This window comes from Ambystoma mexicanum, chromosome 2p (assembly GCF_040938575.1).
Source record: "Ambystoma mexicanum isolate Mex_15411 chromosome 2p, UKY_AmexF1_1, whole genome shotgun sequence".
Taxonomy (NCBI): Eukaryota; Metazoa; Chordata; class Amphibia; order Caudata; family Ambystomatidae; genus Ambystoma; species Ambystoma mexicanum.
This window is the reverse complement of record NC_090923.1, coordinates 364,021,701-364,034,545: the sequence shown is the minus strand read 5'-3', so window position 1 is coordinate 364,034,545 and position 12,845 is coordinate 364,021,701. Positions and strand designations below refer to the sequence as shown.

General features: G+C 44.9%; 1 protein-coding gene across 3 annotated transcripts in view; it reads right to left on the bottom strand.

Moving 5' to 3' along the window:
* PRICKLE2 (prickle planar cell polarity protein 2) overlaps positions 1-12,845 on the bottom strand; it is a 1,392,985-nt gene that overhangs the window by 781,365 nt on the left and 598,775 nt on the right. The window lies entirely within an intron of this gene.

Here is a 12,845-nt window from a genome sequence, read left to right as displayed (position 1 = left end):
TAAATAGCAGTTTTCCTAATATTCCTCTAAGTATGTGCTGTGTGCTAGATTGTTAATGGATAATAACTAAGAATAGGTGTAGGAGCTGTGCAAGGTTACATTTTGAGCTTTACAGTTCCTAAATTAGTGAACTGATTGCGAAGCACCAACCCATTCGCGAAGTGTGGCCGCGTCAGACATTGGTGAACACCGGCGAACACGAAAACAGTGGAAAAAGTTGCAAAAAGTGTATCGAAGTATTAAAAATGATGCTAGAAGGTGGGGAATGGCAGGGTTTTAAGGTGAAACTTTCTAAATTGGAGCACATTTTTGCTATGTTGGGGTAAGTATGATATCATTAAGTTGTAGCAAATTAGGCGGCACTGGTAAAAACCCATGAAATTCAATGAGAAAATGTTGTTAAAGGGACGTTATGGTTAAGCTGCACTAATAAAACCTATCATTTCTACTATGCTAATGAAAATAATGGACAAATGTATACTAGAAAAAAAGCACGGACACACATTTCTGTCTGAAATTCTTCTCTCTAGAATACAGTAAGCACTGTAATCCATTGCCATTTATAACTATCAACAGTCTCCACATTCCCCTGTCTAGCCTATGCCTTATCATGCACACCATCACACAAAACAGCCCTTCTACTCTTTTTACTGTTATGTTTGTAACACTCCCTCATTACCTGTTTTAACGCATTCACACATATATCCACCAATCACTTAAAAAAACTCTACAAATAGCCTATCAACATATTAAACTTCCACCCACCAACTGCCACTTAACAATGTTCTACAAATCCTTTACATCTACATTTCCCAAACGTATACCAAAAAACTACATAGTGCTCCTATAAATGCACATACGCAGTGTGCAGTGACAGAAGTGCATAAATAAAACAGGCAGTATGGATGGACAAGTGCTCATGGGAGCCCAGGAGGGAAGTACCAAAGGATCCCAAGATGGGAGGCCACTAGCTAACGTACGGTGCAGAGGAGTCCCAAGGGTGCTAACTGCTGGGTCAGAGGTGTCCCAAGGGTGGGGTACATCTTAACCGTAACGTCCCATTAACAGAGTATTTTATGTCAATTGAATAGGTTTTTATAAGTGAAAATGTTTCATAATGTTACATCACTGTATATGAGCTATTCATAATTCCTCTTTTAACATATATGAAAGAACTATAAACCTTCTTAACAAACATATTTCTTGCAACGCATACTTATGTGAGTCGTTATCAGCAGAGCATTCCCCAATAGGCAAATCAGAGTAGACATTTGCCCTTACAGAAGGCTAGGCCCTCTGCCCACGGCAGAAAAGTTATATCACTATTTTTTGTACTTACGTTTCGACAATAAAAAAAAAAACACAGGACGGAAATCCAAAAACATCCTTTCAGGTCCTTGCTGATGCTCCTCGCACAACTTTGCTGCAATCTCATTCAGCACTCCGGGCTGCAGCCGCAAGCAGATTTTATTTCCCCATTCAAACCTACAGCTTTGGCCATGCTGAATGGCCGCAATTTACCTGCTATCCTGTCCAGCACGCGGGGCTGCAGTAGCAAGCAGAGTTTTTTTCTCCATTTAAATCTACAGCTTCGGCCATGCCCCAATAAGTACTCAGAGTAGACATTAGTCCTTGCCGAGGGCCAGGTCCATTGTCCATGCACAAACCTATGTCACAATTTTTTCTGCTTAATTTTTCTGCTTAAATTTGGACACTTTGGAAAAATAAAACACAAAACAGATTTGCAAAACCATGCTTTCAGGTCCTTGCTAATGCTCCTCATTCAGGTTTGTTGCCATTCAATACAGCACTTCAGCCTGTAGCCGCAAGCAAAATATTTCTTCCCATTCAAACCTAGGGTTCATCACTGCTGCATACCCCAATAATCAAATTAGAGTACAAGATTATCAAGTAATTGCAGGGTGGTAGAATGGGGAGATCACTCTCCTTCATCTAGTACTTTAAACAGATTAACCTGCTGCTTGTGATGGAGTTCTTTTGTGAAGGTGCCCTTCCTTCTTCAAATGTGTTAGGTTTGGAATAGGAGAGTGAGCCCTGTTCACCTCAGCACTGGGTTATTCAATAAGTAACTATTGTCATCATGAAGCAGTCTTCAAAACTATTCTTGATGCTATATTTATTGTTAGAACTCAGCCGACGCGTAATTCGACCGAACACGGAAGTAGGTCCGTAGACCGAACCCAGATATCACTAACTTTCTTTTACCTACTTTTCGGCCATGTGAAAAACACTACTGGGATGATTTACACCAAATTTAAAATTCGAGTCTAAGCCACCACTCCTGGCGCACATTTGGTGAAAATCCGTCCAGTGTTTTGGGCTTTAGGCATGAGCAAAAAAAGTTCTTTTCCATTGCGTTTATGGGATAAAACACGAATTAAGGGACCCCCTATAACTTTGACCCCCCCCCCTCCTATACGAAGCCTCACCAAACTTGGCAGAATCAATCTGGCGGGACCATATACATGTTTTTTGCAATATTTTGCAGGCCGTGTAATTCATATATATAACAAAAGGTTATTCTAGCTTGCCTCACTCGTGCAAGAAGGATGTGCAATTTTCCATGTATTGGCAGCTCCTTACCCGGAGATAGCTTCTTTTTTCATGTGGGTCTCATGGTAGCTTGGCCATCATAGTGCAATACTTTCAAGGACTGACAGAAGCACGGTTTAAAAAAGAATAATGTGGATGCCGCAGGTTTTCTTAGTGTGTTATGTGATATTTAAAACTAAGAAAACACACACCATCTGGGATGGTTTCCCATCCTTAAAATAACCGGTTCTGACCCTACTTAGCTTCAAAGCAAGGAAAAGGCCAGCCCCCTCAGGCCATGTTGCCTGAGGGGGCAGTCATGGATTGGATTGCAGGAATGGAGTCCTGCATGCCTATTTCAGTATGGACAACAGATAGCTGCGGTTGTGTGTAGTTTTAATGCCACAAATATTGGAAAAATGGCCAGATAAAAATGCTTTTTTGACCGCCAGGCCCACACCAAGTGCCCCCCCCCCAATCTGTGCCAGCTCCTCACACTCTCCTGAAGGCCTTTTCACCTCCCCTGTACTATCCCAATTCCCTCCACAATACTCTGTGTTTCTGTGACACAGTTTTGTTTGAGATATTGGCTATTTTTGGTGATTCCCCAGGTAATAGCCGAGGGTGTGGGAAAATGTTTTGAGCCTCATGTTGTAAACTTGTTCCCTAGCCCCCTACAACTCCCAAATTTCACTTGGTGTCCTTTTACCTCTAGCCTGATGGCATTTGCAGCTTTTTTGACCTGCAAAAGCCTTTTTATCTGTTTTGAATTTTCCAATTCCATCGGTAATAAATTGGCGTATAACCATGGCTTTCTCTCACATTGAGAAAAATAAAACACGGTGGCTAATTAATTTTTAAACACCCAGTTTTGTCTCAATTTACTCAAGATATAGTTATTTATTTTTGAGAAGATGTACTAGATGGAATAATAGCAAACCACAAACCGCAGTTGTTTCGGACCTGCTCCAAATCCATCCATCTAAAAGGTTTTAATTCTCCTTGATGCATCTCAATAAAATGTTTTGCTACTGTGTATGTTGGGTCTTTATTTGTTATTGCACGCATGTGTTGTAAAATGTGTTTTTGCGGTGTGTTTCATGCTTCCCACATACCATTTTTCACAACCAGGGTCATGGGAGGATAGATCAGGGGCAATGTGATCACCTTGGAAGCAAGATGATGCAGTGAAACACATGTTTGATCCCCAGGTCCAGGCTTAGAAACCTCTCGGTATTAAGCACGTTATAAATAACCAATTACAACTACACTTGATCACATAAATTGCAAATGTGCTTTTGCATGTCAACAGTTTGTTTATTAATATCTTTCTTTGTGGTACGTGGGTGGGTATATTCTTCAGTCTTGATCCAATATTTAAATGCCTTGCATTTATTGTATTTGGTGAAGCAATTTTTCGGCCCTGATAACCAGGTGGTGGGTTTCACTCTTTTTTTTGTTATTGAAGAAAGTTGGAACTAGTAGTGTTCTTATTGAATATGGTTTCTAAAAAGATGTCTGGGCTCTATGACCAATATGTAATCTTATGTCATGATCTGTCCAGAGGATCTTCTAGTATTTGTCTAGGTTTTTTCTGATCCTATGTACTTGGTTACTGAAGGTGGTAATAAATATGAGATGTTCCTCTCTGTTTTCTGGCATACTTTCTTTCATCAATAACTCTTCCCTTTTATAGCCCTGGGCGTTCTCATAGGCACGGTTGATCGTTTCCCAGGAATATTTACGTTCTTTAAATCTTTTTTCTGTTTTTCGTGTATGTTTATGAAATGTTGTTTCTTTTTAACCATTTCTTTTAATTCTGATAATCTCCCCATATGGTATGCTAAGTATGAGATTCCTGGGGTGGCAACTGCCTGCATGCAATATTGCATTCATGCTGATGGATTTTCTATGTACCAAACGTTCTATTTGATTATCTTCAATGTACACCCTGACATCCAGATAAACAATGTCCTGCTTGTATTACTGTTCTGTACATTTTATATTGTGCATATGTCATTGATAATGGTAACCAATCGTGACCAGTCCAGTGTGGTGCCATCCCATATGATGAAAAGATCATCTATGTAATGGCTCCACAAGCTAATTTGATCTGTGTATTCTATGAGTTAATCAGAAATGAGTACCTCTCTTTCGCAGTGGCCCATAACAAGGTTGGGGTATAAGAGGTAGAGCATATTGTGCCCATTGCTGTGCCACAAACATGTAGATATTAAATGTCATCAAATAAAACACATTATGTTCTAAACAATACCTGAGCATTTCCACAATCATATGTGAAAGATCCCTATAGCTCACTGATTTCATAGATAAAAAGCTTTTGACAACTGATATGCCTGTGTGATGTTCTATGCTGGTTGCTATTAAGGATGACACCTGCCATGGTATATCTCTCACTTTATTGAAGAAGTCCATTATGTCCCTAATGTAAGATGGTAGGGTCTCCACAAATGGGAACAAACATGTATATATTAAAAAAGATTTTTCAAGAAGTGAGCCAATAGATTACACTATGGATCTGCCTGGGGGTCTCAGTAGCTACTTATGAACCTAATGCACAAAATAGATAGTTGGTACTACAGGATGTCCTACCGTTAGATATTCCTTTTCTTCCCATTCTAGCAGCCCATTATCAAACTCGCCCTATAGCTTTTCATCAAAGGCACATTTATATTGCACTGTTCGATTGTGATCTAATTTCCTATATATATATATATATATATATATATATATATATATATATATATATATATATATATATGGGATACATTACTCACCGTAATCGTATTTCTGATGCTTGTATCTGCTTAGATTCACATGCTGTGCATAGGCCGACATCTAGTGGAAGCTGCGGAGTATTACAGTTTGTTTTTCGAAAGTCGAAAATGGGGCGTCGACACAGGCGTGCCAGTAATACTATCCCTAGTGTGACGTCCACTGTACCCAAGATCCCTCACGCGTGTAGGATCCTCAGATTGTATTTTTTCTGACATGAGGAAGCATGAGGAGTAGCGTGAGTACAGATAATCCAAGCAGATAGACAGAAAGGTAAGACTACAAGCAATCATGCGCCTTCTCTCGGAGGGGAGGAAGGGTGGGTCGCATGTGAATCTAAGCAGATACAAGCATCAGAAATACGATTACGGTGAGTAATGTATCCCTTCTGAGGCTTGTGGAATCTGCTTAGATCACATGCTGTGCATAGATTAGCGAGCAGTACCAGAAGAAGGAGGTGGGATGTGAGAAGGGTCATGAGCAAACAGGTGTCTTAGAACCGCTTGTCCCACTTGTGTATCTGTCTTGGAATGAGTGTCAATGCAGTAATGCTGAGTAAAAGTGTGAATAGAGCTCCAAGTAGCCGCTTTGCAAATGGTGTCGAGGGGAACATTTGCAATGAAAGCCAGAGTGGCACCAATGCCTCTAGTAGAGTGGGCCCTTGGCGTAAAAGGCAGAGTCTTTTCAGCAAGAGAGTAACACAGCTGTATACAGTTGATAATCCACTTCGAGATGGCGCCCTTAGAGACGCGATCCCCCTCTCTGCCTGTAGCTACGGAGACAAACAGTTGATCTGTTTTCCTTAGCGGTCTGGTTTTATTTACATAGTATAGGACCGCCCTACGCACATCTAGGGTGTGTAGTTTCACCTCAGCCGAGCTTTGCGGGTTTTGGAAGAAAGCCGGAAGCTCGATGGACTGGTTTACATGGAACTTGGATATGAATTTAGGTGAGAACCTAGGGTGTGTGCGTAAAACCAGTTTGTCCTTGTGGATAGTAAAGAAAGGATCTTGCACTGACAGAGCCTGAATTTCACTGACCCTTCTTATGGAGGTAATGGCTACTAAGAAGGCCGTTTTATAAGTCAGGTGTTTGAGACTACTTTTATGCATGGGTTCGAATGGGGGTCCCATGAGCTTAGCTAGCACCACGTTGAGGTCCCATCCTGGCGATGGGTTCGAAATAGGAGGGTGAAGTCTCTTTACTCCTTCCATGAAGGCTTTAACCACTGGTACTTTCCACCACGAGACCTTGTTATGGGATGTGGTGTAAGCCGAGAGGGCTGCCAGGTGTACTTTCAGCGAGTTAAAAACCAACCCTGCATCCAGCAGGTGGAGCATGTATGTTACAACGTTGGAAGGAGTGCAATCAACCGGGTTGATTTGTTTATTCTGGCACCAGATAACGAATCTTTTCCACTTATCAAAGTAACAGTGCCTTGTATTTGGTTTCCTGGACTCCTTTAGAATGTCCATACACCTCTGTGGTAATTTGAGATGTCCAAACTCTATGACTTCAGGAGCCATGCTGCTAGGTTCATAGAGTTGGGTTTCTGATGCACTGTTTGACCCTGTTGCTGGGACAGTAGGTTGTACCAGGCTGGGAGTCTGATGGGTTCGCACACCGCCATCCTGCGTAGGTGTGGAAACCATGGTTGTCTCGCCCACATGGGAGCAACTAGGATGAGCGTCATCGATTCCTTGTTCATCTTGTACACCACCTTCCTGATGAGAGGAGTTGGTGGAAAAGCGTACGCAAACATCCCTGACCAGTTCATCCACAGGGCATTCCCCTGGGAGTCTGGCTGGGGGAACCAGGATGCAAATCCTGGGCATTGTTTGTTTTCGCTTGTGGCGAATAGGTCTATAGTGGGGAAACCCCACTGAGAGAAGAGATCTTCTACTACGTCTCTGTGAAGGACCCATTCGTGTTCTTCTGGGAGGGAGTCTCTGCTTAGAGTATCCGCTAGGGAATTGAGCTCCCCTGGAACATGTTGCGATGACAGGAAGATGTTCCGTCTGAGTGCCCATATCCATATTTTCTGGGCAAGCTTGGACAGATTTGGCGAACGAGTCCCCCCTTGTTTGTTCAGATAGAACATGGCTGTCGTGCTGTCCGTCTTGACCTGCACCGACAAGTTCAGTAGATGGGGCTCGAACGCCTTTAGCGCTCGGAATACTGCCAGAAGCTCTAGCAGATTGATGTGGTTCTTGGCTACTGAGTGAGACCAGAGACCCTGAGCTGTGTGGTGGAGATGGTGAGCTCCCCACCCAGTCAGGCATGCATCTGTAGTCACCACGGCTTGTACTTCGGGGTCGTAAAAGGGTTTCCCCTTTGCAAGATTCTCTCTTGTCCACCAGTGTAGGCTCTGTACGAGTGTTGGCGAAACGACCACTAGATCGTCCCAATGACCACTTGCCTGAGACCACTGTTTCGCCAACCATTCCTGCATGGGACGCATGCGCAGACGCGCGTGGGGGACCAGGTAAATGCATGACGCCATCATGCCCAGTAACCGCATAGCTTTGCGTACTGTTATCTGTCGACCTGACTGATAATACGGAATTTGCAGAAGTATATTCCGAATTCTCTCTTCCGAAGGGAAGGTTAATCCTTTCTGAGTATCTAGGATAGCTCCTAGAAACTGTTTTGAGGTATTTGGCACCAGACTTGACTTTTTCTCGTTGATGGAGAAGCCTAATTCGTGGAGGAGGTCGATAGTCCTCTGAATGTTTGACCTGCAAATTCCTGGGGTTTCCCCCGTTATGAGCCAGTCGTCCAGATAAGGGTACACCGGGATTGCTTCCCTGCGTAGGTGTGCAGCCGCCACAGCCAGTACCTTGGTGAATACCCTTGGTGCTGAAGCTATCCCGAAGGGCAGTACCTTGAATTGGTAGTGGCGGCTGTCCACCTTGAAGCGCAAGTACTTTCTGTGCGCTGGGAGCATGGAAATATGAAAATAAGCATCTTTCATATCCAAGGTTGCCATGTAATCCCCCTTTTTTAGGAGGGGGATTACCTCTTGTAGCGTGGTCATACGGAATTTTTGGGGCTTGACATATCTGTTGGCAGGCCGTAAGTCCAATACTGGGCGCATTGTCAAATCTTTCTTTGGCACAAGGAAGTAAGTTGAATAGATACCCTTGTTTACCTGGTGTCCTGGGACGAGTTCTATCGCGTCCTTTTCTAGCAGAATGGCGATCTCCTCGAGAAGGATCCTTTGATGCTCTAGGGAGTGCACTCTTTGTCGTGGAGGATGGTTCCGGGGACGCTGCAGTAGTTCTATACAATATCCTGCGGATACTGTTGACAGCACCCATCTGTCTGAGGTGATCCCTTCCCAAGCCTGGGTGAAGGTGGAAATGCGTCCCCCTACTGGGGTTGCGTGGCAAGGGACCCTGAGCTGAGCGTCACTGTTTTGGTAGAGGCGTGCCACCTCCCTTGTTGGGGCTGCCTCTGCCTCTTCCACGACCTCTCTTGTTACCCCTGCCGTAACTCTGGGTAGACTGCTGGTTGTTATTCCATTGTATACCCTGTCCTTGGGCATAGTTGCCTCTTTGTGAATTTTGGCCGTGTGGGCGACGAAAATTACTGTTCCCCCTCTGGTTAGGGGGTTTGTTGGTAAGCTGGCCAAGGGATTTGAGAGTCTCATATTCATCTTTGGCATTTTTAAGTGCGTCTTCGACCGCTTTCCCAAACAATAGGTCGGGTTCCACTGGCTTGTCTATTAAAGAAGCCTGAGTTTCTGTCTTGAATCCCGACTGCCGTAACCACGCATGTCTCTTGATAACAGTACCTTCTGCTATCAATCTCCCTGCGTTGTCAGCGGCGTCGAAAGTTGCTTTTAAAATGCAACCAGACACGGCTCTCCCCTCTGCCGAGATCCGAGCCAGCTGGCCCTTTAACGGTTCTGGAGCAGAGGCAATGAGCGCCGCGACTTCTTCCCATTGATGGCAATTGTAACTAGCCAACAGGGTGGTGGAATTCGCAATCCTTGCTTGGTAGGCGGACGTTGAGGCTACCTTCCTGCCAAACCCGTACAGTTTTTTGCTCTCCTTGTCGGGAGGAGCTTCTGATGAAGATAAGGGCGTGCCAGCCCTTTTTCTAGTGTTGGTAACCACTAGGGAATCTGGTTTAAGATGTCCCCTTATATACAGAGGGTCAGACTGGGCTGCCCGGAAAATCTTTTCAATTCTGGGGTTGACAGCTCTGGTGAGGTTCGGATTCACCAGGGAAGGATCTATTCTTCGTTGGATGGATTTGAGGATAGGGATGGTCTGAGCGACCGGTCTTCTCTCTCCTACAAACTCCTCCGCGAAGTCCCTTTCCTCCTGTACACCGTGGGTGTCGATGTGGAAGTGTTCCGCTGCTCGAGCGAGAACCTCGTTAAGGAGGGGCTGGTTATCAACTGGAGAGTCAGTAACTGGGGCTTCGCTTTGTACCGGGGAATCTACTCTGTAAATTTCCTGCTCATCTTCTCCCTCCTCCAGGTCCTCATCCTCTGCATAGTAATCTGTCCCGGTTTGTTCTTCCATAATGTCAAACTCCTGGTCCTCTTCAGGGAGAACTTGTCCCTGGTAACTGGGGAGTGGAGTAGAATATGGAGTGGAGTAAGGCTGAACCTCGAAGGGTTCAGGTCTTTCGAACCGGGGCTTTTTACTTAGCAGGATAGGATCGGAGGAGCCTGAGGGTGTGGCCCCTTGAGGGTTATATGAAAGAAAGTGTTCTGGGTTCTTATCATAAAAATCAGCCAAGGAAGACATCCTAGACATAACCCTGTCTATGTCTTCACTGGACCATTCCCTGGAACAGGGTATTATTTTAGCAGGTGATGATTTATGGGACTTTTCAAGGGTAGACTTGTGTTTGCTTGCCTGCCTAGGGTGAGAGGATGGCTTTACAGGAGTGGAAGGCTGTCCTTTCTGCTGTTTCCCCCCTCCCCGTGCGTGGAAAAATGTTTTCCCTGTCCCTTGGAGGCCCCAGAGACTTTCGACGCCTGGCGCCGAGGGTCTGGAGAGGTATCTGTGTGCTTCGGCCGTGGGGCCTCACTGGTGTTAACCGCGGTCTCGGTATCTTGGAGCGCGGCCTGGGGGTGGAAGTCGTCTTCGTCTCCCGACGATCGAACTTCCGTTAATGTGTGTAGCGAGGCACTCTTGGCAAGAGTGGATGATTGCCTTGCGTCGTCAGGCGATCTCGATCGAGAGCGCCCAGAGGACACCGAGTCGGACCGTTCTTTTTGTGCCTCTTTCCGGGAAGTCGACGTCGTCGAGGTCCGGTTGGTCTTAGTGTGTTTAGTGTGTGTTAGGTGTGTAGCGCTTGCGTCGCCGGGGGTCTTCCCCATAGCCGCCCTGCCGGACGACCTTCCGAGGTCGGGGACCTGCGCTCGTCGGCTGTCTTTCGACGCCGTAATGCCCTCGCCGTCCGAAAGTACGGCGTCGCTGCCATCGCTGAAGGCGCCCTCCGCTGCCATGGCCTCCTGCCTGGCGTGGTGGGCCCAACGCTTTGTCGAACGGTCCTTAAGTGTCTTAGGTTTAAACCTACTACACGCTCTGCAGTTCGCTTCGGGGTGATCCCTCGGCAAGCAGAGATTGCACGTGGCGTGCCTGTCGACCCAAGGGTATTTGCGATTGCACTTGGGGCAGAATTGAAAAGGGGTACCCTCCATACGCACTTTAAGGCAGCGGGCTGCTAAGTGTAGGAATATATAAAATGTAACTATATATCCAGAGTGAAGAGTATGTACCACCCCCCACTCTCCCTACTTGTAAGGGCCGAGGCCAGCGGCCTACTAGGCCCGGGCCGAGGCCAGCGGCCTTCCGAGGCCCAGATCCGTCGTGCAGCAGTCGACGGTCGATGACTTCTCCAGCCGTCGTCGAAGTTGAGGGTCGACGTTGGGGTGGGGAAGGGAATGAATAAGAATTATAATTATAATAACAGCAAAAGTATGGCTAAGGCCAGGGAACTCCGCAAGATGCTTCCGACCAGTATGGCGGAAAAAAACAATCTGAGGATCCTACACGCGTGAGGGATCTTGGGTACAGTGGACGTCACACTAGGGATAGTATTACTGGCACGCCTGTGTCGACGCCCCATTTTCGACTTTCGAAAAACAAACTGTAATACTCCGCAGCTTCCACTAGATGTCGGCCTATGCACAGCATGTGATCTAAGCAGATTCCACAAGCCTCAGAAATATATATATATGTTAACTCTTTACTTTGTTAAAAACCTGAGCGTGGAATTTCTGTGAAAAGTAAAGATGCAGTTTCTAACAGGCTTAGCAAACTAAACAAAAGAAACCACAGACATACTGCTGACATGTTGGAATTTGTAAGCACCTTTGTCATTTTGTCTTTATAATGACATGTGATTCCTGAGGCTTTTATAATGCATTTACCGATTTGCACAATGTTATTGTTATTGTTGATTTGTACTGCGCATATACAAAGAACCGGGCAGGGGTTGCATCTGGGCATAGATGGTAAGAACAAGAAGCTGAGATGAATAGTGAATCAGTAAATATTAATTGAAAAAGGTTTTTACATTTTTTCTGTACAATGTTCGGGAAGTGATCTCATGAAGGTCAGCTGGTTGGAAGTTCCAAGCTTGCGGAGCAAAGGTGGAAAAGCGTCTATCGCCGCGGCGAACAAAGTTAGATGCATGGTTCATCAGCAGATTTTGATTTGCAGACAGAAGAGTGTGCTTTGATTGGTAGATCAAGATTGTATCTGAGAGGTAGTGAGGGCCAGGCCATGAATGCACTTAAAAACCAAATGGAGGGCCTTAAAAGGTACCCTCTGCTGCACTGGGAGTCAGTGCAAGTCTCTACACGAATCTGAAATTTGAGCAGCTTTGGGAAGGGCAAAGAGTAGCCTAATGGCTGTGTTGTGGGCAACTTGAAAGCGTTTTACTTGGTTTTTAGTGATGCCCATAAGAAGGGAATTACAATAGTCTAATTTAGAGTTAACCAAGGCTCCAACAATAGCAGCTCGATCGTCACATGAAATCAAAGGCAAAAGGGGTTTTAGCAATCTCAGTTGGAAGTAGATAGATTTAACAATTTTGCACACTTGAAGGTTAATATTCATACATGCCTGCCAATGTTCATGATGTAAACTGACACTAATGACCTATACACAAAGCCAATAGTAGAATAAATATGAGGTCCACAACAGTGTTGCAGCAGTAACATGCAAAGTGTGTCTGGTGAACAATATGCAAAAAGATGTATTGCAGAATGAGATAAAAAACTATTTTTCTTAGTTTTTCTTCTATTTGATTTGTTGGTTGGTTTGATCAAGTTGAATGGTCTCACACAATAATATGCTGCCAAACTAAGTCAAACATATTACAAGAGTCACATTCGGGCATTTAATTATAAGCTACTATATCCAGCTGTTGTATTATGAAAGATGGAGTGTTGATGTTGGTGGAACACTGGCGAATACCAGGACTCTGGAGTACTCAGGAGTCCCTGAGAAGGCAGTTGGTGGAGA